Source organism: Dicentrarchus labrax, unplaced genomic scaffold, assembly GCF_905237075.1.
Source record: "Dicentrarchus labrax unplaced genomic scaffold, dlabrax2021, whole genome shotgun sequence".
Classification (NCBI taxonomy): domain Eukaryota; kingdom Metazoa; phylum Chordata; class Actinopteri; family Moronidae; genus Dicentrarchus; species Dicentrarchus labrax.
The window spans coordinates 17,953,390-17,976,984 of record NW_026136701.1 but is presented as its reverse complement, the minus strand read 5'-3'; the positions used below and the strand labels follow the sequence as shown (position 1 = coordinate 17,976,984).

General features: G+C 38.6%; 1 long non-coding RNA gene across 1 annotated transcript; it reads right to left on the bottom strand.

Moving 5' to 3' along the window:
- Nucleotides 1-11,298: 11,298 nt before the first annotated feature.
- LOC127364223 (uncharacterized) lies at nucleotides 11,299-11,614 on the bottom strand. The gene is made up of 2 exons (XR_007884987.1): nucleotides 11,527-11,614; nucleotides 11,299-11,379 (listed from the first exon to the last, which is right to left on the bottom strand). It is a non-coding gene; the product is annotated as an uncharacterized LOC127364223 (long non-coding RNA).
- Between the last annotated feature and the right edge of the window lie 11,981 nt (nucleotides 11,615-23,595).

Genomic DNA, 23,595 nt, shown 5'->3' with positions numbered 1-23,595 from the left:
TTTTGTCACTTTTCCAGTATAAACACGCCACATAATCCAACCCTGCTTAGATTTAGTATGTCATTATTCAGTATTTGAGACAAAGCTAATGTTTTGTTATTTTAAGGATCAATTGAAATTTGAACATTGTGAGTGTGTTTAGATGTGTGTGTGTGTGTGTGTGTGTGTGTGTGTGTGTGTGTGTGTGTGTGTGTGTGTGTGTGTGTGTGTGTGTGTGTGTGTGTGTGTGTGTGTGTGTGTGTGTGTGTGTGTTTGCCTATAAATACACCTGCTCACCTGCATGTGTTTTTTCTGAGCAGTCACGAGTGTGTTGTGTGTGTGTGTGCACAAGGTATTGTTCTTGCGAGGTGTCTGTCTGAGAGATAGTGTTTATGTCGCAGAGGCCATTCTGCTTCTCAAGGTTAATGATCTCATTGTAAATCATGTCACATCTACCCCATCCTCCTCCTCCATGACTCCTCTTCTGCTTTTCTGCCTACTGCCTCCACTGAATCTCTGATTTGCATGTGGCTGTGCACATGTATGAACTATATATATATGTATGTATGTATGTATGTATGTATGTATGTATGTATGTGTGTGTATTGGGGGTTGTTTATAAGAGCGTATGTGTGTGCTGAATGTTAATTTACACACACATAATTGTAATCAATTCACAGATATTCATACACACACAATACACTCACACACAGTATGCAGAAGTAAATGCATTCTCATACATGCATGAAAAAAACACTCACACACATATTATAATGAAGAACATCCGTTGCAGGACCAGCAGACTGAAATACTATTTTTTTCCTGCTGCAGTTGGCCTTTTAAATAACATTATGTGATATTTGTGTTATATTTATGCACTTAGAACACTTACTTTATTTGTTTTCTCAGTGGTTGTTGCCTGGTAATGTTGTTTATTGCTGTACAACAAATTGCCCTATTGCCCTTCTACTACCCTTGAACCCTCAAACACTTTAGCTCAGATCAGGAGATTGTGTTTCTGACAGTTACACAGACTTTGCGGTACTTCTCAGACCACGCGATACAACTTGTCAGCATTCAACTTCCTTTTTGTCATAAAAAAGAGAAACGCTTGTATTATCTGTGCCTTGCAGCTTGTCAAAGTCTCCTGCTGTTCAAACACAGGCTGTAAGACTTTTTGCAACGTATTTCCACAGAGAATTGCAGGGCTTGAAGTGTCAGCCACATTGCATTTGTCTGTGTCACCCGAAATGTGTCATGAATCATTTGTCTAAAGTGCTCCTGTGTGAAGTGATGTGCTCTTCACAGTTTAACCCCTGTAGCAGATATAAATGTCTGTCAGGGGATGAAGAGGACATCATGTAATAATCAAACCCACTAAAAGACAGATTATCAAGAACAAGACATCCAGAGGAAAAGTAAGGTTCCCTTTTTAGACTCTCTTTAAACAAAACTAACAAATATAAAAAAAAACTCTTTCCATTCAGGGCCTACATTTAAAATATGATGACTTTTTATACTTGTATTCATCATATAACTAAGTTTTAAATAGTTTTAACTTATTAACTTTGTTTTCTAAGATGTGCTTTGTGTTTTTACCCGGTGTTTCTGTTTTACTGCTGTGAATCCATGTGGGGACATATAACATAAACAGCAACGGACCAGTGGTTACTAAAGTTTTTAAAAGACAATAAATCTTATATTTATTTTGCATGTATGAAAATACTAAACACACATCCTCGAACAAAATATTGTTCAGTATGAAAAGCAAACCACGCTGTTTTATTTTCTCTCTTAAAATCTGTTGAAAATGAAAGCAGGTTTTGTTTCCAAATATCCATTTGCATTGTTGCATTATCAAAAACCTAATCAATAAAAGTGATGGGCGACATGAAAAAAGAACAGTGTGAAAATTTATAAAGTGATTTAGATCGTTAAAACTTTTTTACCTTTTTTGTACTGGGAATTGAAATTGTCACCCAGTTACTGAAGAAAACCCCATCATCATGGCCGGATTAACATAAATGTAGCTTTTCTATATGTTACCAAAACAAATAAGAAGGCATTTCTTGGATCTGAAAGTGTGGTGTAACACAAAACAGGTAGTGCTGCTGCACAGGCAGGCAATCAATAAATAAACACTGCGTCACAGATAATAGTGGAATATGGTTTCAAGAGAATCTCTGTGACATAGTGTGTTTATTTATTGAAAACTGAACCTTGAGCTTGGTTTTGGGGCCGCAGGGGTAGTTGCACACTTTTCCCGCTTATTAATCCTGAATCCTTGTACCAGTTTATCCCAGTGGATTACTGCAGAGGCTGCTGGCATGGCTGCGATGAGCTTTACACACTCATGCACATGTTAGAGGATGTAACTGATGATCTGTCAACAATGTTAAATGTGCAGATTCCTTACTGTCCAGTTTGTTTACTCGGCAAACAACTTGAAACTAAAATGCAAAAGCAAATACTACATTTCAGGCAGTACAAATGGACAATATGAATGAACAGTAAAATACTGAAAATATATCAGTAAAGGAAAGAGCTGCAGCAATGGACATAAAGAACACATAATTTGATTTAGGAAGAAGAATATGAACATTATACCCCCTAGAAACCAAACCCCTGTCCCTTACTGTAAGCAGGAGAAAACAAAATAATGTGATTTGATGCAGTTCTGTGCGACTCTTACATATAACGTCTAGTGCTGTAGGCTTAAGCATCTCCAAATCACAGCAGATGCACTCTCAGGCAGCCTGTTCTCTACAGTAACACTCCCAGTTTGAGAGCTCTCATCCTCTATTTAAGCTTTCCCCTCAGACACCTTAACATAATCTGTACCTGCGTGACACTGCATTATCATAACTGAATAAAGATGGGTCAGAGTGAGTTGGCAGCCTCTCTGTGTGCAGAGGGCACAGCAGCCCTAATATGAACTTGCCACTGTGTCTCTGCGTGTCTTTGCCTGCGTGTGTGTATTGTGTGCATGTGAGCGTGCCCACACAGGCACGCTGGTGTGTATTTGTGAATGTACCCCCATCTGTCCACTTGCTGTGTGTATACGTGTGTGTTTCCTTTCTCAACATTTTCTCTCCTCAGGCTTTGCAGCCTCCCGGCCACCCCCCGTAGCGGTAATGGCAGGTCGTGTTGGCCCCACTCAGACAGTTTGCTCCTGTCAAACATAGTTTCACCCTGACGGTTTCAGCTCCTGCTGTACTGGGACCCTCCATCACAAGCTGCTGGCCTGTCAGAGACTCTCCTCACACAGCGGCGGATCTTGTTTCCTCCACTGGACTCCCCTTCCTCTATTTATTTATTTATTTTTGTGCTTTTTGCTCTCTCCATTTTCTCTTGATCCCTGTGTTCTTTGCACCTCAAGCTTACATGAGTATATAAACATGAGCTTTTCCTTTCATTTTTTTTTTAAGTATTTAATTCAACAAACCTAAAGCTCAACTTTGTTTATAAGGAACTGTAGTAGAGTTTACTTTAACCTACAATAACAGATTTTTTGGGCCACTTGAGGGGTTGTGACAACCAGCTGTATTAACATATCATCACCTTTTAAGTCATGTTTCTGGCCACCTAACTAATGTAAGTCCAATATTTACAGTCTTCTACCTTTTAATTTACAGTCTTTTCGGTGTCAACCAAATCTTAAGGAAAATATGTGGCTAAGTTCATCAGCTATTCTCTAACTGTATCTGAATGTTGTTTGCTGGGCATTAATGCATTAATGTGTACTGTAAGCAGCATTTTACAGTTGCTGCTGGTTGCGGTGGAGCTTGTTTTAATTACTTTAGAGATTTGTTATGTAGTTTAGCCGAGTGACTCCCAACTTAAAGGCTGCTGCCCCTCCAATGGGTCATGATAAATCTGAGAGGTTGTGAGGTGATGGAGTAGAAAAGTTCTGCTACACATATTTGTGAACTCCTCTCTAATCTTTGCTGTTTTTAAAGAAAAAAATACAGTATCATTTCACCTCTATGAGCTTTGAACAGTTAATCGAATGATGGGTTAATTGAATCTCTTTGGTGGAACTGCTGACAACTCATGGAGGCTCTGACCAGACACAGATGTTTTACAATAGGTCACAAGACAAAAAGATATAGATATATTTATATATAAAGTATAATCTAAAGTGGAAATAACAATAATTCATAATAATAGTATAGTAATTGAGTAAATGTATGTAGTTTCCACAACAGATGAGTCAGAAAATAAAGTGGAAATACTGATGATGACCTCATCTTTCTACAATTCAGTCGCAGACTGAAGTATTATTACTGCAGTTGTTTCAGAGCAGTGTGACCATCTTCTACTACATCTAAATTTGTATTTCTTTTGCCACAGGTATCAGATGAAGAGATGGTGTTTTTTTATCCCCTCCCTCTGACTCTTTATGATCCATCGTGTCTGGAGTTTTGTTTTTCTCGTTACTTCCCTGCAGTATCTCAGCCAGCCTTGTCGGCGTTGTTATGATGAATGTGGAAGAGTTACAGAAGGCTGGGGATACAGATACAGCAGAGTGATCATTAACTGAAACAGATTCATGAAGAGATACAGGAGAGAGTAGAAGAGACCAGTATCTACATACAGTATCTGTCTTTATATACAGTATTTTTATGCTGACGTATGTGCAGCTGAGACATATTTCTTTCTTTTTTTCCAATCCTACATTGAGCCACCCACAAATCCCCACCATCTTAAATCACATATAGATGGAAAAGAGCAGATGGGAGGAGGGAGGAAGAGGAGGAGGGGGCATAGTTGTTCATTACAGCCTTTCTTCTATCTAGAGGTAGATTGTGAAATGGTAGCTTGATGGCCAGTGTTTCCATGGCAACTCTGTTAGAGCAACCTCTGCCCACAACATCTCAAAAGATCAGAGATGTTATTTTTAAAGACAAGATGGTGTCTTAAAGCTTCAGGCGAAAACAAGAAATCCGGAATTCTCATACAAAACAAAAACTGACACATCCAGCCGATGGTAATAAACATTTTTTTGGGATGATGTGCAGCGCAGAGGCCACAGCGTCTGCGTGTGACTTTGATAGGAGCAGCACGACAGGCAGTGGAGAATCTGCAGTGATGTTATTCTGAGAGAACAACACAGGGAGTTTTACTTTCTTAAATTTTAATATTTTAACTGCTTTGATGGACTTGTTTGTTAAACAGACAATAAATAAAACCTCCCACTGATTTGTCTTTCTTCGCAGCAGCTCATGACAAAGCTTTATTGGCATCATATCAAACATACTAGATGACTTAACACTTGGCGGCCTCAAGTGGCACAAAGTGATAACAGTTTTCTTTTCTTTTTTTAACTTGTTAAAGCTAAATTTGTTCCTCTTCAGTGACTGACGGTGAAGGTGAAGATGGGGAAAGTGGGAGAATATTTAAGCATTGATTTAGCAGGTTCCGCAGTGAGTGGTCACTTTAGTTTTTTCTCTCAACAGAAAAAAAGTTCTGTATCACCTCCACCTGCTGCAGGCAGAGATTTTTCCTGGTCTTTGTGGTCTAAGTGTTTTTCACCTATAAATGAGTTTAACTAAATATTTATTAATTAATAAAAAATTTTAAAGTGAATAACCTGGAATAAACAATCAATACAGAATCTGTTTATTAAAAATATATGAACTGTCATTTAATGCTGGGGAATAGTGGTTGATGGAGCCTTTCGACACATCAATTTACTTTGCTTTCTTTTATTGTTTATATGTATACATGAAATGATACCATTATACCAAGCACAATATATTTACTGCAGGATTTATGTTGATAAAATAGGTCCACTGCCAGACCAAGGTCAAATTAAATTTGGCCTTAGAAACAGTTAACAAAACAACCTTATTGCACAGCCGACCCAGTAGTTTCCATTTTATGAGAACTTTGGTTCATTCTTTTTTGTTTTTAGAATATTTTTGAGGGGCATATTATGCCCTTTTAATATTTGACAATAGACAGATGACAGGAAATGAGGGACAGACTGGGATTAACGTGCAACAAACTTCCCCAGCTGGACATGTACCAGGGACACTGTGTTCACGGTCAGCATCCCAACTGCCAGGGGCCACCAGGGCGCCATGCCTCAAAGTTAAATTGCATAAAGAATTAGTTTAATTCTTCGTTATTTGGATCTCCTTTTAGTTTGTTCCTGAAAAGCCAGTCATTGGCAACCTTTTTTGCCTCTATATGGCGAAAGGTTTGCGTCTCGGTCAGTTTACTCTCTCTTTCTCCTGTCTGCCTCATCTGATGTGGATCATGCACTTGTCGGGATGTCATGATGTCTTTTACCACATACACCGAGGCATTAGGATGTGGTTGAGACAGTAAGAGTCCCTCTCTGTGTCTAGGGAGGATTTTTACCTCCCCTCTCGGTGAAGGGCTTCAGATGGGTGTATACAGCAATTCCAATGTAGAGCTGCAGGCTCCTCAATGGACACACTTGCCCGCATGTGTTTCCATGGAGACGCAGTTTGTTCACGCGCCCCTGCAGCTTGTGTCATTGACTTCAATTAGTGCAGAAGGCCGTCTTGCCTAAGCACATACTTACGCAGAGAGCCAGCCTCAAAGGGTTGGAGAAAATTGGCAGAGGAGATCTGAGAGCGCGGGATACGTCGACGAGGACTTCAGGGCTACAGAAAGGCTTTATGGTGTAATGGCATTCATTTAAATACTGGGAGATTGTCAAAATAAAACTATTTAATCTACCATTTAATCTAAAGTGAGACTGACTGAGGAACGACAACAATAAAGTGAAACTCTACCAGGGAAAGATCACGACTTACAACGAAAACACTGTGTAGCTTCCTGTTGCTACAGCTGATAATCTCTTAAACCCCTCATCCTGAATTTCAAGTGACTGCTTCTCTGCTGCCACAAATATATAAATTAGATTTTTAATTTGTGCCCTGTTAGGAATGTCGTCTTTCCCTCTATCTGAACACTTTTTATTTCAGCTGGTTCAGCCGTTTGTGTCCTCCATAAATCCCATGCTGTTTTAATTTTATTACGTGTGTCTGATTGCCTGACCTAATTATGTTTTTCCTGCATATCTTAGATCTTCTTTTCATCAAAAGTGCTAAAGATGTGCAGTGTCCATTACTTACAGTTCAGGCTAATTAATAACCTAAAATGTTTACTTTTTGATCAACTATGAAAGAACATTTGATTACAAAGTGTGTTCCTCCAAAATGTACCCAGTGTCATTAAATCAAACTATTATAAACTAACTAGTTTATCAATCTTAAAAGTGATGATCCGACTTTAAACTCCAATTACTTCTTCTATGGATGTATGCCTCTCCATGCCCAAAAATGCATGTTTGTGACAATCACCAGGCTGTGAGAACACATATTATTCAACATAAAGGAGCACTAAAGAGACACAACCAATATAATTTTTTTGTGACATATGTTGTTATTTTGCATAGTTTTTGTATTTCACTTTTAACTTAATGATTCTATTCACATAATGTCTGTGTATATTTGTTACTGACTCATCTGTTACATGTGAGCTTTTGACCCTTATTTTCCATCCACTTTTCTTATTTCAAGGGTACTCCTCCATCTCCTGTTCCAAAAGAAACTGAATTTTAAAAATGTTTCCTTCCTCTCTACATTGTAGCCACTCACAGCTCACAAGCTCACAGTGATAATGCTAACATACTGATGTTTAGCCATGATCAGTATATAATTTGTGAATTGAGCTTCCACGTCTGAGAAGTGAAGACAATGCGGAAGTGTCTTAAACATGCATTCTTTGCTAGTTTCAAGTCTTCCTACATACAGCATTATGTTCATTTAGTAAATTATGGTTTCCCATTTAGAGGAAAATAGATGCTAAAGCAGGGTATGCTGTGGGGCGTTGCTACCTTGTGAGTGACAAGTCGTTCTCAGTGAGTCTGTCCAGCGCACCGCATGAAACTCAGATCAAACTGTCAAACAAGGCAGTGCTGATCAAATATGAAACAGGATTCTGCATTTCCTATTTCTCAACTCAAATGTTTTCAGAAACACATTTTACTGTACCGTTTAGCTGTAATACGAGAAGGTGTGAGACCAGGCCGCCATTGTTCCCTGCTACGGACAAGTCGAAACGCAGCCAATAGACCATTTTCACTGAACCCATTTTGACATGAAATACAGGGTTAACTCAGGTGTTACCAACTATACTGATAAAAGTTCTGTTCCATTTAGTGCAGCAGAGCCTTCCCAGTGAGCCAACATGTACAACAGCAGCACCCCGACTCTGTTTGGCCTGAATGGAACAGAGCCTTAATAAGTGTCACTGGTAACACCTGTGTTTGATGTCAAAATTGGTTCCGTGAAAACGGCCTATGAGTGCAGCTCTACTCACAGTACGTCGCCCCCGCTGGCTCCAAAAAACGATAATGCCAAACCCGAGGCTTTAAAACCTTACCGTAGCTTGGTAGCATGCTAACATTAATAGAACAAAACAAAAGGAACAAAGTACAGCTGAGTCTGTTCTAGGCTTCATTTCCCAGTAGTTGACTTAAATTTCCTTGTAGACTGACAAAAACATTACTGGCAAAGTGGTGGGATGTGCCTTTAAAGTGATTCAACCTTGACTTTCCCAACTCATTACGAGCCCACTCCCAGGCTGCATCTGTAATTACCGTGAACAGGTGCATCACTCAGCCGCATCGCCATGGAGTTAGAGATTTAATTTAGAGATGCTGCCCGGGATATTAACCCCTCTAATTACAACAGCGTGCTCCACGTTTAACCACGGGGATGAAACGCTGTGGACCTTAGGGCGAGGAAAAGAACACAATTACTTTCACTTTTATTCTGAGGGGAGTACAGGTGGGGAGGTCGTGGTGTTTACACAGAGGAGGTTTCAGCTCTTGTGTGCAAATTGTGTAATCATCAGAGTAGAAGGTTTTGAAGTTTGAAATTTAAACATATGTGGCGATGGATCTGTCAGTTAGAGTTTTGCAAGGCCACATTCTTGCAACATATGGATTTACTGATCTGTGTATTAACGACTTAAAGTTCTCAACCATGGACAACCGGACACATTTGAATTATAGCGGGGTGGGGGGGCATAATTCCAACACACGCAGTGGGGGTGGTGGGGTATATTGAAACAGACATAGGCCTAAAGTACAGACGTATGAGTACTGAGTGACATTACAGAACACTTTTTTAGTCTGACACCACACAATGCCACATCTACATGCATGTTGAACACACGCATATTGAAATACTCATGTTCAGTTGAGCCCTTCCAGCAACAAAATGTGCAACTGCTTAGTCATCATGTCCACTAAACAGAATTAACTCTGATATAATAACCAAAGTCTGGAAGAAGAAAAGTGTAATTTTTAAATATTGCGCCTTTATGATCGGAAAATTTAATAAAATTTTGTCTTATTTTGATATTTTGGAAACCACAAAATACTTTGGGAACATAAAACAGGCACTGACTGGTTGATCCACCACTCAACAACTATCGGATGGAACGTCCTGTAATTTTGTTCAGATGTTCATGATTCCCAGAATATGTATCCTCATGACTTCCCCTGACTTTTACTCGAGTGCCACCAGAGGCTCACATTTATGGTTCCAAAAACTACTGGATCAATTACCATTACATGTTGTCCAGACATTTAAGTCCCTCTCAGGATGAATTGTAAGAGCTCTTGGGATGCCTTAACTTTTCATCTAGTGCCATCACCTGGTCAAAATTTAAATTAGCCCTTTATGACATGGTGATTTTTGCTAATTAGCTAATGTACATCCTTACATGGCTGTAGACTCTTTGTCTTGTTCAAACATGGATGATGCACAAAGACTGAGTTGGCTACAAATATTAAACATTTAAATTGTACTGGGAGACCAAAAAATCCAGTGATTGTAGCATTTCTTTTTCTGTTTTTATCTACTGTAGGAGTGGGACCTCTGTTGCATCCATCATGTTGAACCGTCATGTTTCTACAGTAGCCCAGAACTGACCGCACAAATACTTGCTATAGTTTCACTGCCACCGTAGTTTCTCCTACATACTTGGAAGGCAAGCGGTATTTAGCTAGTTGCAATCTGCAACAGCTAGATGCCACTAAATCCTACACACTGGTCCTTTAAGCTTCCACCAACTGTTGTTTGTTTGGAATAAAATGAAGAGAAGCAGTGATTACCATGAAGAGCAGTGTGGCATATATACAGTATTATTTATTTGAGCTGAACCGAAATAGGAAAAAGCTCTAATTATTAATTTTGAGTCAGATTTTATCAACAGAAAATCCAAGGAAAAAGCACTTTCCAAGTCTGAGGACAATGACCACTTGACACCAGAGATGATAAAATCCCCCCAAAAAACAGTTTTTTCATGCTACCCAGCCCCAAGAAACCTTTGAAAAAGCCTTTGAATTATTTGTATGTGTTTTGAAACTGCATATATTCTACCTCTCGTACTATATTTCCGACTCTCTATCTCTCACACACAGTCTCTGAACACTTCATTTCATGTGCATCTGCGTCAGAAGGTTGTTTTTTTTCTTATTGGAAAACAGAATAGGGTGATAGCTAGCCTGTGATCTTTTATTCATCCATTCGTCCTCTTCTCCTCACTCCTCGCCTCCGCACCAGGGAGCTCAGCATCTGACAGTCCGCACTGAAAACCACCAGCTGGAGTGACAACAAGAAAGAGAGAGGAGAGGAGGAGGTAGGAAAGAAAAGGAGGAGAGGATTGGAAGTGTGTGTGTGTGTGTGTGTGTGTGTGTGTGTGTGTGTGTGTGCGTGCGTGTGTGTGTGTGTGTGTGTGAGAGAGAGAGAGGGGATGAGAGAGAGGACGGGAGGGCAGTCAGGGGCACAATGTGCTGACAGCAGCCCGGCCCTCAGACCAGAGCAGATGGTTAGGACAGGACTGGCTGTGGCTCCAGATCAAAACCTCACCACTCAAAAGTCACAAGCTCTGAATAAACTGGACTTCCAGGTTTTACTTAACTTTGTGCCATTTCATTTTTGACCGCATTTTGCAACACCTTCCCTGAGAATAGTAATTTTTTTTAATCAAGTCACGAAAGTACATGTATTTTTAGACTTTTGAGGCTTAGCAATTATTTAATAAGTATAAGAGTCTACAGCCATGCTACTGGCTCTGTGAGGGTGTACTGATAGGCACAGTGGATGGATCTTTGAGCTAAATGCTCACGTCAGCATGCAAATAACAACATCTTAAAATTAGATTGCAAGTTGAAACTAACAGATAACCCCTCTACGTCTGGAGGAGAACCTACGGTGGCCATGAAACTCTCAAAAATGATGGGAGACCTTCTCTAGAGCCTGTGTTTGGTGTGTCTGTTCTGAGCTAGAAACATGGCAGACTCTGTGGAAGAGGATCCTCTTCTTCTGCAGACATAAAAGGGTCAATCTATGGTAAAGAAAACACAACAATTCTTATTTTCAAGTGATTATACACTAACGAAAACAAACTAATTCATATTATACTTAATTTCTACCACTAGATCTTCTTAAATATTACACAATGCTCAGTAGCTCAGTAAGCACATTTAGATACCTCTTAGACATGCAATGATGTACTGGAGAACTCCAATAAAACAGCATCACCAGCAGCAGCAGCATGGAGAATCCGAAGTATGAGGTATCATGCTTGGGAGAATACAGAGAGCAGCTCATTAACTTAAATGCAATTGGTGGGAGTTTGGAGTCAGCTGATCTTAATTTCAGTAGCCTGTGATGCCTGATCTCTGGTGTGCCGACTCGTGTACTGTAAAACTGTAACAAACCCTGTAGGCTACAATGTTTGACTAAAAAAAGACTTAAAATTGGTCATCTAAAAGCAGATAATTATCTAAGGCAAATTTGATTTAAATCAACCTACTTAAACACCCAGGCTCTAGGGTGAAAGCCTTGTGAACCCACCAAACCATCCATCAACTTCCCTACTTGTCTTAGCTAGGCTTGCAGCTTGGATCTATGAATGGCATTGTCTGTAGCTAGTTTAATGGTGAAAAAACAGCGCTTTGTTAATACAGTCTTGGTTAAAATGGATAAAAAATGGCAAAATAATTAGGGTTAGGGTTGTGCTGGATTAAGACACTGGTAACTTTTTTATACATTGTTATTGTATTGTGCAAGTGTGTCTCTGAAGCAACACGAAAGTCCCATCAAGAGATGCTGACTCTGAGCTAAACAGAGAAGGCAATTGCACTAAAAGCCCTTTTTTGTGGTGATTTACACACATGATTACTCTTTGTATCCTTTGCAGAGTGATATTACTGTCTGCCACTGTTCAGAAAAAAAGATGTGAAAACAAGTGTAGAGGGCTGAAAAAAGCAGTCCCCCCTGTTGTGGATTGAGAACATGAGGTCCATGTCACTGACAGACTCACCTCGACGTCCTGCAAAGTTGAAACCACCTGCCAGCCACAGAAGGTCCTCTCTCTGATTTTTTTACTTTCTGCAGCCACTTATCTCTGCATCTCTCTGTCTCTTTGTTTGTGTGTCTGTCTCTCTGATTTTGTCTCATCTCTTCTTCCTTTCATTCCTGGCATCTTCGCATTCGTCATTTGTTAACTGAACTTCACAGCCAACCGATCTGACAGGTGAGAGCTTCGCTAGTTTTCTTCAGGTACTCTGTGTCATCTGTGTCACTGAAATGATGAAGGCCAGTCACCTCAGATATTTCTGGCCTTTTTTCTGTCCCTCAAAGTACACACACACACACACACACACACACACACACACACACACACACACACACTTAGAGCTCCAAGTTGCCATGGCAATGGGATGATAAGGAGTTATGATTGAATGGCTGAGGTAGAAATGTACATGTGCTGTGACTGCCACAGCGTGCTGTATAGCCATTGATTCTGACATTCGCATCACAGACCTACAGCAGTTATTACTATTTCTGGTGAGTATAATGAGCTTAAGTCATTTCAGCCAGTAAAATTTACAGTGTCTGTCAGATTTCAATTTAGCCTAGTAAGTGTGAGAGAGTAAGTGTGTGTGAATTAAAGGCTGTGCACTGGGGCATTGTTTGGAGACTATTTTTGTGTTACATCACATTAAATTGTCTGTAATGAAAAAGCTCTATTCAGGATAGCATTCAATAGTAATATGCAGAAGGACCGGAAAAATTGGAAAAGTGAGGAGGGGAAAACTCCTATCTTACTGACCAGAAGTTAAAGAAAACAAGTTATTAAATTGTTTTCTTTACAATCTCTCTCTCAAATGATTTAATTAGTATTTCACATTCAAGGATAAGATGTCCACTGCTGTATTATGTGTTTGTGAGACTGTAGCTGTCTATAAAAGTCTTCCATAACATTAGTCAGCAATGCCAACATTCATTTCACAAGTTCTCATCAAACACACATGAAAAGCTGCAGTGCTACCCACATTCACAGTGTTTACTCCTAAATATTGGCACATGTACTAAAGGCAAGGCCACAACACTAAATATTTAGAACTGACACAGAATAGAATTACAAAGGAGCAATGGGAAAATTCATGTTGGTGTTTCTCTGTGTTGTTTCAGGTACTCTTGAGACTAGTTAAAGGCTTATCAAAAACACTGTCCCCATGCATTTGAGTAACACAACTTTTTTAAACCAATACTTTTTTATATTACATTTTGATTTGTTCCCAGGCATGTAACACAAATATTTAAATATCAAGAAAACCTTTGTGATCCACCAGTTTATTCACAAATACTTTTTGTGTAATTGCACAAAATCTCCCCCTCTCATTTGAAAGTAAGAGATGCTCTTCTCCCCTTTGCATTTACTCCAGTATATATATCGACATTAGCAAGAAGAGAGACCTAATAATACAGTATGTTCCCAAGTGTCCTGTCTGTTACTGAAATAGAAGCATCGCAGTGTGAGCACCACATGGGTTCATTAGGCCCAAGTTTAAGATTTAATGAAGTACATGTATGCTGTGACAATACAATGTAAAGTAACAGCAGAGATGTTCATAAGGTCACAGACACCTATGCACACACACACACACACACACACAGTCACACCCACACACAAACACACAGACACAGACCTCTGTTCAGATTGAAAAGATTGCAATCTCTGTTTCGTACACACACAGACTTGAATAAGTAATACTAACAGGCTCACTGCATGTAAGACATCCTCCAATCATAAATGTCTACACAGATATGAATAACGTGACAATGACTGTACACCCCGAGCTGCTAAAATATGCCTTTACAGGTGAAAGCACAGTCACTGATGTAATTAGCAGGCCCCTAGAGATGTTACTCAAAGTCATCTCTAATATAATTTGACTAAATTATAAATATCTCTGCACATCGTCATATCAAGTCAACTACTTACAACTAACTACTGAGGTTCAAATACTGTGATGAGTCAGATCAAAATTAAGAATGTCCATGTGTCTGTTTTACTTTTAAATAAAAATGATGTTTTCAATGGAAGTGAAAAATGATTTCACTTCATAAATACTGTTAATATTCAACTGGTTGTGTGTTGTAAAGCTATTTTAATGCAATATGTGCACAAATCTATGACATAACAAAGGTATCTGTACATTTTAACATACATTTTAAATGTGTTTCCTCTTTGTTTGTCCTTTACCCTTCATTTTTGTAGTCCCTGCATTCCATGTGACCAGAACTCTTGAGTGTGATCATGTGTTAGGGATACACAGATGTTTTGCATTTGGGCTAATTACTGGCAGATCTATATATACACCGAGGTGTTCTTCCATTCTGTTTGCCTGAATAAGGTCTTTCCTGAAGCTTGCATGAAATTATATATTGTGCGGAAGTTAAAGGCTTTGTGTAGCCATTTTGTAGTTGCTACTTCAAGCATCCAACTGTAAAAAATGCATCTTAAATCTAAAGTGTATTTCTCTGCAAGGGGAGAAAATCTGTCTCTTGAACAGAGGCTAACCCATATTGACCTGCTGGTGACTTGGGAGTTCAGCACAATCTGGTCAGGTTAAAGCAGCCCCTGCTCTCCTTTCTCCAGATCCTCGAACTGCCTTCATTATATAGTCAACTCTCATGAAAAGATGCTTCACTGAAATATATTAAGGGTACAATTTGTTCAACACAAAAACATGTTGAATTAATTGTAGGATATTCTACTAAAAGTTACTGGAAATTATTAAAAACACTGCTGCACTGTTTTTGGGAAAGGAGCAGTTGTTTTTGTTGCTTGTTGACTCATTATTTTTGGTACATCTTGACACTACCAAATAACAGATACTCCAGCATCGCTCTCATACACTGTTCATATCTATTACATGTCTGTCAGCCCTGGGAGAGGGATCCTCCTCTGTTGCTGCTCTTGAGGTTTCTTCCATTTTTTCTTTGTTAAAGTAATGTTTTTAGGAATTTTTCCTTATCTGAATCGAGGGTCTAAGGATAGATGGTGTCACATATGCTGTAAAGATTGTAAAGCCCCTTGAGGCAAACTTGTGATGTTGGGCTGTATAAATAAGACAGACATTGCATATTATGTTTTTTTTCTATGAAGAACAGGGCCAAACATATTCACTTGCAAATATAGTGCACAATAAAGTAACTAAAGAGTGACTGTAGACACAGCCATATACTGTATTTTGAATCTTGTGGTTACCTGTGCACTTTCACTACACACTGCATCGTATTGGAAAACGCTGTTTGCCTCCGAAATATAGTGCACTTATTACTGAATGTGATCCCTAAAAACACACACAAATGATTGATTCCTTACACAGTCAGTATTTGCTTTCTGCTCTTGAACTTTGCACTTTACATTCTTCATGCTTAATGTTACTTGCTGTGTAAGCCAGAACCCTTCTCATTGATTTACTTGTTCTCTGCTCTGTCTCAACTCACCAGACTCAGTGCCCGTCGCAGGCTGCCAACATTTCATGCTTGTTCGCATCACTAAGCTTTCGAGTTGCATGCCATGTCTTTTTTTTCAACAATCCAAACCAAACATCTGTGTTTGTGTGTGTGGGAAGGAACTTTTCTTGTGTGCCGTCTGATGGCTTTTTGTGGTACATCTCTTTGTGAAATAAAGATCTTGGCATGCTTAATAGTCTCTTCTCATGCAGGGTAATATCAGATGTGTAGAGTTTAGATCCTTTCACATACTCCACTATAATACGTTAGGTAATTGTTGTCTTGTTTGTCATAGGTGCCAAATAAACATGAGATAATTCTCCAGTATAGCACTAATGCTTGGATGTGTGTGCATCTAATTATTTTATATTTAACAGGGCCTTCTTTTGTGTGTATTTATGTATAAATGTATGGATGGTGAATGAGTAATCTAATGTTAAAGGATGGTGTTTCAGGCTCCTTCTTTCTGTGATTACTTTCAGTCAAACTCAGAGTCAAGCCTTTGAAATGAGTCATGTAAAAATCATGTTTATTTGGAAAGCTGTAGGAGGCTCGTGCAGCTTGCATATCCATTGTTCTCATTTCTCCAAATCTCGGCAACAGAGAGCGCAACATTAGCACGACATACAAACATAAATGTCTCTGCAGTATTTATTATTTTTCTCTTACTCATGCATATTAAAAAAAATAAATCCAGACTAGAAAGGTTATTCTTTCTGTGACTATCTAAACTATCCCTTTCTTCCATGCTTCCCACTTTCAATGCATTTTAACATTCAGCTCAATCAAAGTAAATTACAGGATTAAGTAATAGGTTGATTAAAGCAATCATTGCGAATTAAATCAATAAATGCAATAATTTGATTGAAGTGTTTACAGGGTTCACAGTAACCTGATTTTCCCCACAACAGTTTATTTTATGTGGTTAATGTCCAGAAAGATGTGTGAGAGAAACCAGAAAACATGTTATTAGTGACAAAATAGAATAAGAGACACAGGGATTTTGTTGTTTTTTCATGCTGTGTATATCTGTACATATCTTGTACATGCCACAGTCATTTTAGATTTGAGTGATTCAGATTTGTGGACTGGATAATGCTTGCTCTAATATTTACCTTAATCCACCTAATATAATTCAATTAGGTGTAGGCAGTTGCAATTATTTGAGTATTGCCTTAATCTAATTTTAGTCACATTATCAGCGTGCATGTTAACATGCTGGCTGAGCAGGGTTCACCTATTAAAGAGACCCACCCATTGGTCTGGCATTATTCTAAAACCCCAATTGTCAGAAAAATGCCAATCAAATGAAATCCCAGAGCTCTGAATGCCCTGTATTTTTTTCATAAAATAAACACACTCCCTGGAGATTTGGACATGTAGGAAAGGAAGAAGTCAGGTGACCTTTTTTGTCATAGTTAACGACAACTACTATTGGGCTCATTCACACGTATTTTCCTTTTTGTTCTGAGAATCCAGAACTTAATAAATAACACCTTTGGTCTAACTCATGTTTATGGTCTCATCTTTTCTAAATTTTCCCTGATGTATCATTCAATTGCAATCATTGTCCAATACTGTTTTAATAATTTGTACAGTTGATTTCAGTAAGATTGCTGGCATACTGTGGCCCTGTTCTCAGGGAAGAAAAACACTATTCAGTTGAAAATGACATTTAGGATCCAATGTTTTTGGAGCCTGACCACGATTGGGACTAAAACTCTGTTGCTGCAATTTTGACTATTCTTTTCTTTAAAAGCTTTTTACTCAGAGACCCTAACTTTATGGAAGTATTGCTTAATGGAATACCTCGAGATGGGTATTTTAAGAAAGGGTAGGCATAAAGGGAAGTAAGCTTTTAGACTTCTTTTCAAGGTGGGTATAGTTGTCAAATCCTCCTGCCTATTAACAGTTCTAGCAGGACTGACTCCAAGATAAGCAGTATGTCCCTGTGTGTCAAGCTATTTGTAGAGTGGGTTATCTGGACAGCCCTCTCTGCATGCCTGTTGTTTTGAGCATTTGGGCTAGAAGTCATCCGTACAATTTTTGGATTTTCACTGTTTGACATCATCACTCATTAGCCTTGTTTGGAGTAAATCAGCTTGGTGATTCTTCTGTTGGTTGAAGTAGGAGTATGGAACATCTCTAAATATCTATAACAGCAGTGAAACACCACTAAAGTGATCTATTGCCACAGTCTGGAGGGCAGCTCACTTGGCCTCGGCACCTTAATTCCTTCCTGTGGTCATGCACATAATAGGTTGTGAGATTCTGGGCAACCTCATACTAATTTATTTTCCTTGCACCTTAATAGTCCTTTGATACTATCTTACTGTTGCATGTGACTCCTATTTTACTCTGAAAACTACCAGCAGCAGAGATTTATGGTCAGTGATTAAGTTAAAACTGTGAGGTGTTTGTTTGTGAACATTGTGCTCTTTTCCTTGTTTTTCTTGCAAATTCGAAGGAAGTGAAATATCTCCGTTTCAGTTTCCAATGTGTCGGTGTGAATTCTTTCTCCCTAAAACTATATGTCATTCAGGTGGTGGATAGTGTCAGAACAAGACAAAACTCTGATTTGAATCCAGTTTGTTCTTACAGAGTAATTCTATTTTTTCCTTTCCTTCACCTGACATCTCAATTCAGCACATAACCAACAAATTCTGTATATGTAAAGCGCTTCAGACTCTTTTGGTCTCCATGACAACAGGGGACGTTTTCGTTCCTTTTATTTTTCTGGTGCTGTGGGAGGCACATCCACACTGTATGTGACTGACAGAATGTGTGCTATTTAAAACTGCTTAGTGAATATTTCGTTATGCTTTCAACACGACAAACATCCAGCCTGCAAACACTGAGGATGCAACGCTGAATACATTAAAAACAGTGTGTTGTAAAAAGTATAATTTTTATTTTAAGGTAGAAATGAGTACAACAGGAGTGAAATTCCTTTTATGTGTTCACATACTTGACCAAATATGCTGAATCTTACTGATGAACGAATGAGGTACGACCCAGCAATCAATTATTAATTATTAGGTCGTTCCTTACGTGTTCTAGTAGTTCCATCAAGAATAAGCTTCAGTGCCTTGAAGGTGCTTCTTTCAATGTAGAAATACTCTATATAGTCTGATATAGCTGATGCTAGCTGCATCTATGCTAACCTCTATGGGAGCCGCCATTGTTTTTTAATGAACAGTGTCTTCTTCATGTTTTCTTCTTAAAAATCTGTGTTTCTCCAACGCTGTTTGGCAGACAAAGGACGTCCCGGAGGGGCTGCCAGCCTAACTGCTTCTTATGTTAGTTCAGCTTGTTTTTCTTAAGATCCAGACGTCCGATGCCTAAAATCCCTCATCTGGTTATAATGTATAGTTAACACGACCAGGAATTAAAAAATTGTAATAAAAATGTGGCTCAAAAACAAATTTTGAGAGTCCAGCTGCCTCGCAAGGTTATATTTTCTCAGTTTCTTCTCCAAACTAACCAGTAGTGTTTGCCTAAGATAGACAGAATAAACAACCTTTCAACATTCTGACGTGCTGCCACCAACATAATTATGGTTACTGAGTAAACACAGTAAAAGGATTCAATAATGCTGTGCCTTTCTCTATGCACATCACTCTATAATCTCTCGATAGATTTCTAAAGACAACCCTGCTGTAATCCACCTAGAAAACTGACTTCTGCTTTTCTTATTGGCAAAATCTTTAATGTTAAACTGCTTTCTAGTCCTAAACCATAAGAATTTCATCAAGGAGAATTCGATTCATTGGCTTTCTGCTGGCATTCAACTTCTCATTCAAGTTTAAACATTTACCAGGAGGAAGGTGATTTAATTTTTGCAAAATGACTTTAAATGGTAAAATATGGTTAAGGATGGACACAATGGTTACAATACTCTCATTGAGACTGCAATTGCCTTGGTGGTGGAGCATGTCTGGGATAACAATGAATAATAGAGCCTTAAAACAATAGCCTTATAGTCTGAAACAAATGCATCCACCAGGTTCACATCTTTTTAGTTAAAAGCAGAAATTAGCTTTAAGTCTCAGGTATGACCTTTGGAATCTGTCATCCCTTTGAGTAAGTGTCTCATGTTAAAATACTCAATTAGGTCCATGAATGTGGTGATGATAAAATCAATAGATATACATTTTAAAATCAACAAGGATGACTACGAGGATACGAGAGACAAAGGGAAGAATTAATGAATAAATTCATGATTAGGCGGTCTGCATACAAAGAGAGGGAGTGAAACAGTTATTCATTAGTGTCTTTTGAGAATTGAAATGGTCTAATAAGAGCTCAGCCTCTTTTTCAGAAGCATGGGGAAGGTGAAAATGTATTGTAAGAAAGCCACAAGGGAGGCCACAGTCATGAAGATGGAATCAATAAAGTCAACATCCTCGCAATGACAATGCTATGCTGCTGATGTTTAGCAGATATTGTTTATCATGTTCACCATCTTAGTTTACTGTGTTACACATTTGATAACTCACACTAAACACAAACTACAGCTGAGACTGATGGAAATGTCTTTAGTTTTGCAGGTATCATAAACTGAAGTGACAAATAAAAATGTTGACTGATTATGGCACTAGATAAAAAGTTAAGGGATCACCAAAGTTATTACAATTCATCCTGCAAGGGACATGAATATCTGTACAAAGTTCGTAGCAACCCCTTTAAAGGTACAATATGCAATTTCTGCTGCTCGGGGGTCTCTCACATTGAACCAATAAAAAAAGACAAAGTTTGGTGACGTAGCGTGGGATCATGGTAGTTGTTGTCTTTACTACCATTGCTGTCAACTCCTCCTCTCCGAAACAAACGGACCCAGGGATTCAAGCAGGTAAAAACACTGAAAAAGCAGTTTCATCTTAAAATTCAGTGTTTCTCTGACACTATTTGGCAGGCAAAGATTGCCAGCTGAGCTGCTGCTAACGTTAGCTCGGCTTGTTTCTCTGATAATTTAAGATCCAGACTTCCAATGACTTAAAATCCTTCATCTGGTTATCATATGAAGTTAAAACAACCAAGATTTAAAAAGTTTATTGCAAAAATGTGGCTTAAAACTGGATTATTATTATTATTTATTTTTTTTAGCAATTTTATGTTGAAATATTACTTACTATATATTTTAATAGTTTTAATAGTAGATTTAAAAAAAACAACACAACAAATATGGCAATCATTTCCCTAGACGAGTTATTTCTGTGGCTACACAACCTGAAATCAATCTCATCATTCCAAAATATCTCATGAAGTTTATTATTATTCCTCAAATTAACATTCATGGATCACCAACAAGTAGCATTCAGTAATATTTCTCTGAAGTAGCCTCAGGAGATTCATGAGACCCCAGTCAAGGCCAAATGGTCATTGTAGCATATTGAAAGCTCCAGCTGCTTGAACAAAGCCTGGAGGTCATGCAGCTGGCTTCCACTCGCCTTATAATTAGTTGTCTAAAGCAGAATGACAGTGATTACTATGTTGCACATGGCAACCATTAATCAACTAAGCAACTGCATAGTGATCACTGTGCTCAGTCTTTGTTCATACATGGACCTGTTTGACTGAAGTCCAAGGATCTTGTGAGTAAATGTTTAGAACGACCAGTAGTGGTGCCTGTAGGTGCAACTGTGCAGCTGACAAGAAGAGTGGAAATCCTAACACACCTTGCAGCAGAATTTGTTTTTCTGATTTACTCACAGTGGCTGTTTCGATCGGATAAGAATGGTTTTCAGTTTATGCTCTACGTCCAGATTCAGGTGCATTTTGTATGATTATTCAATGACTGGAGGTGGGAATTACTTGTAATTGTCTCACTCTCAACTTTAATGTGTTCAGGAGATTCATAATGTTCCAAACAAACCATTAAGTTTAGACACAACCTGTGAAACGCCATTTAGAAGAGTGTAATGCTGATGCCTGCCATCATTAGCAAGGCAATGACTAAGACATGAAAATCATAGTGGTGAAAACAAAGACATCAATGCCACAGTGTTTTAGAATAAATAGAGCCAAGCTGAATATAAAATTGGACCTTTCTAAACAGTTTGATTTCTATTTTTCATGTCTGCTGAATATTGCTCTCATCCTCAGTGTTTTTAACTACTTCCATATCAATGTCCTGCTATTAATTTGCTGAAAGAAGTTTTTATTTTATTTTATTTTATACTTTTAACACTCTCAAGTCATTGATACATATACATAAACAACCTGTACATAAACAACAACAAAGAAAACAATGATATAAAACAATGTATGTGTCTTATGTGCACTTGTATGTGTTCTCATGTCAGCATTTCGTGGAATATTATCGATACAATCAACCATAACCACATGCAAGTTTGCATACAGCAGACATAGCAAAGACCAAAAATGTAAGCTTTTCTAATAAAGATAAATGTGGTGAAATTCAAAATCTGAATCTATTAAAAATAAAAGTTACAGAGAATTGTAGGGGACTGATCTTCTTTCAGCAGCCAAAGTCATTTCTAAAGTTATAATCCTAGCAACACCTGTGGTTTCTGTGGTAACAGCATAGTAATTACTTATATGAGGGGAGGGACATCTCTGTTATGGCTGTGGGTGAGGGAACAGTGAGGCTGAGATAAGATTAACAGTAGTGCTTGATCACAAGCTTCATAGTTTCCTTTGAATTCCTCATGCAAAGATAGGCATTTGAATGGGACAGGCAGACTCCGCCACAATATAGAGAGGTGCACCTTAAGCAGACCCATGCAACAAACTGTGATGCACTGTGTGTTCAGACACCTTTCTATCAGAACCAGCATTAACTTTTTCAGCAGTTTGAACTAGTTCGTCTGTTGGACGGCCAAGACTCATTGATGCACATGGGGAGCGATGGCTGGGCCGTGTGGTGCGATCCATGACCCTATTCACTGCTTTTCTTTCCTTGGACCACTTTTGATTCTGACCACTGCAGACCAGGTACACCCCACAAGAGCTGCATTTTTGGAGATACGACCCAGTCGTCTAGCCATCACATTTTGGTCCTTGTCAAATCGTCCATTTTTCCTGCTGCTAACACATCAACTTTAAGGACAAAATGTTCACTTGCTGCCTAATATATCCCACCCACTCACAGGAGCCATGATAACCAGATAACCAGTGTTATTCACTTCACCTGTCAGTGCTCATAATGTTATGGCTGATCGATGTAATCACAGAATGTAAATACTGTAAAATAATTTCATGAAAATCAATAAAAGCAGTGTTTTCCAACCTGGGAGTTGGGACCCTCACTAGGGATCACAAGTTAAATCTGAGGGGTCTTGAGATTATTAACAGAATAAACTATAGAACGATCAGCCAGAACATTATGACCACTGACTGGTGAAGTAAATAACACCGATTATCTCATAAGTAGGCATTGCTGTGTACTGTAGTAGTCTTCTTGTGTAGTATTGTGTGCAATATCTCAGCTGTTTCTCTACAGTAATTGATTATTTGTATATATTTATATTATAGTTACACAAATTATAACTGACAAGTAAACATTAGTTTTTCTTTATCTGTCTAAATGTACAACTGCTGCTTGGACTGGAAATGCCTGAACGTGGTAACTAACGATAAATACAGTAGAAACATGCACTCAAACACACACGCTCTCACACTCATACACACTAAAATCTCCCCTACTGAGACTTCTGATGCGTGATTTGTCATTCTTTTCTCCCACACTAGTGAAAGGACCTGGTGACGACATGTGTCATCCATT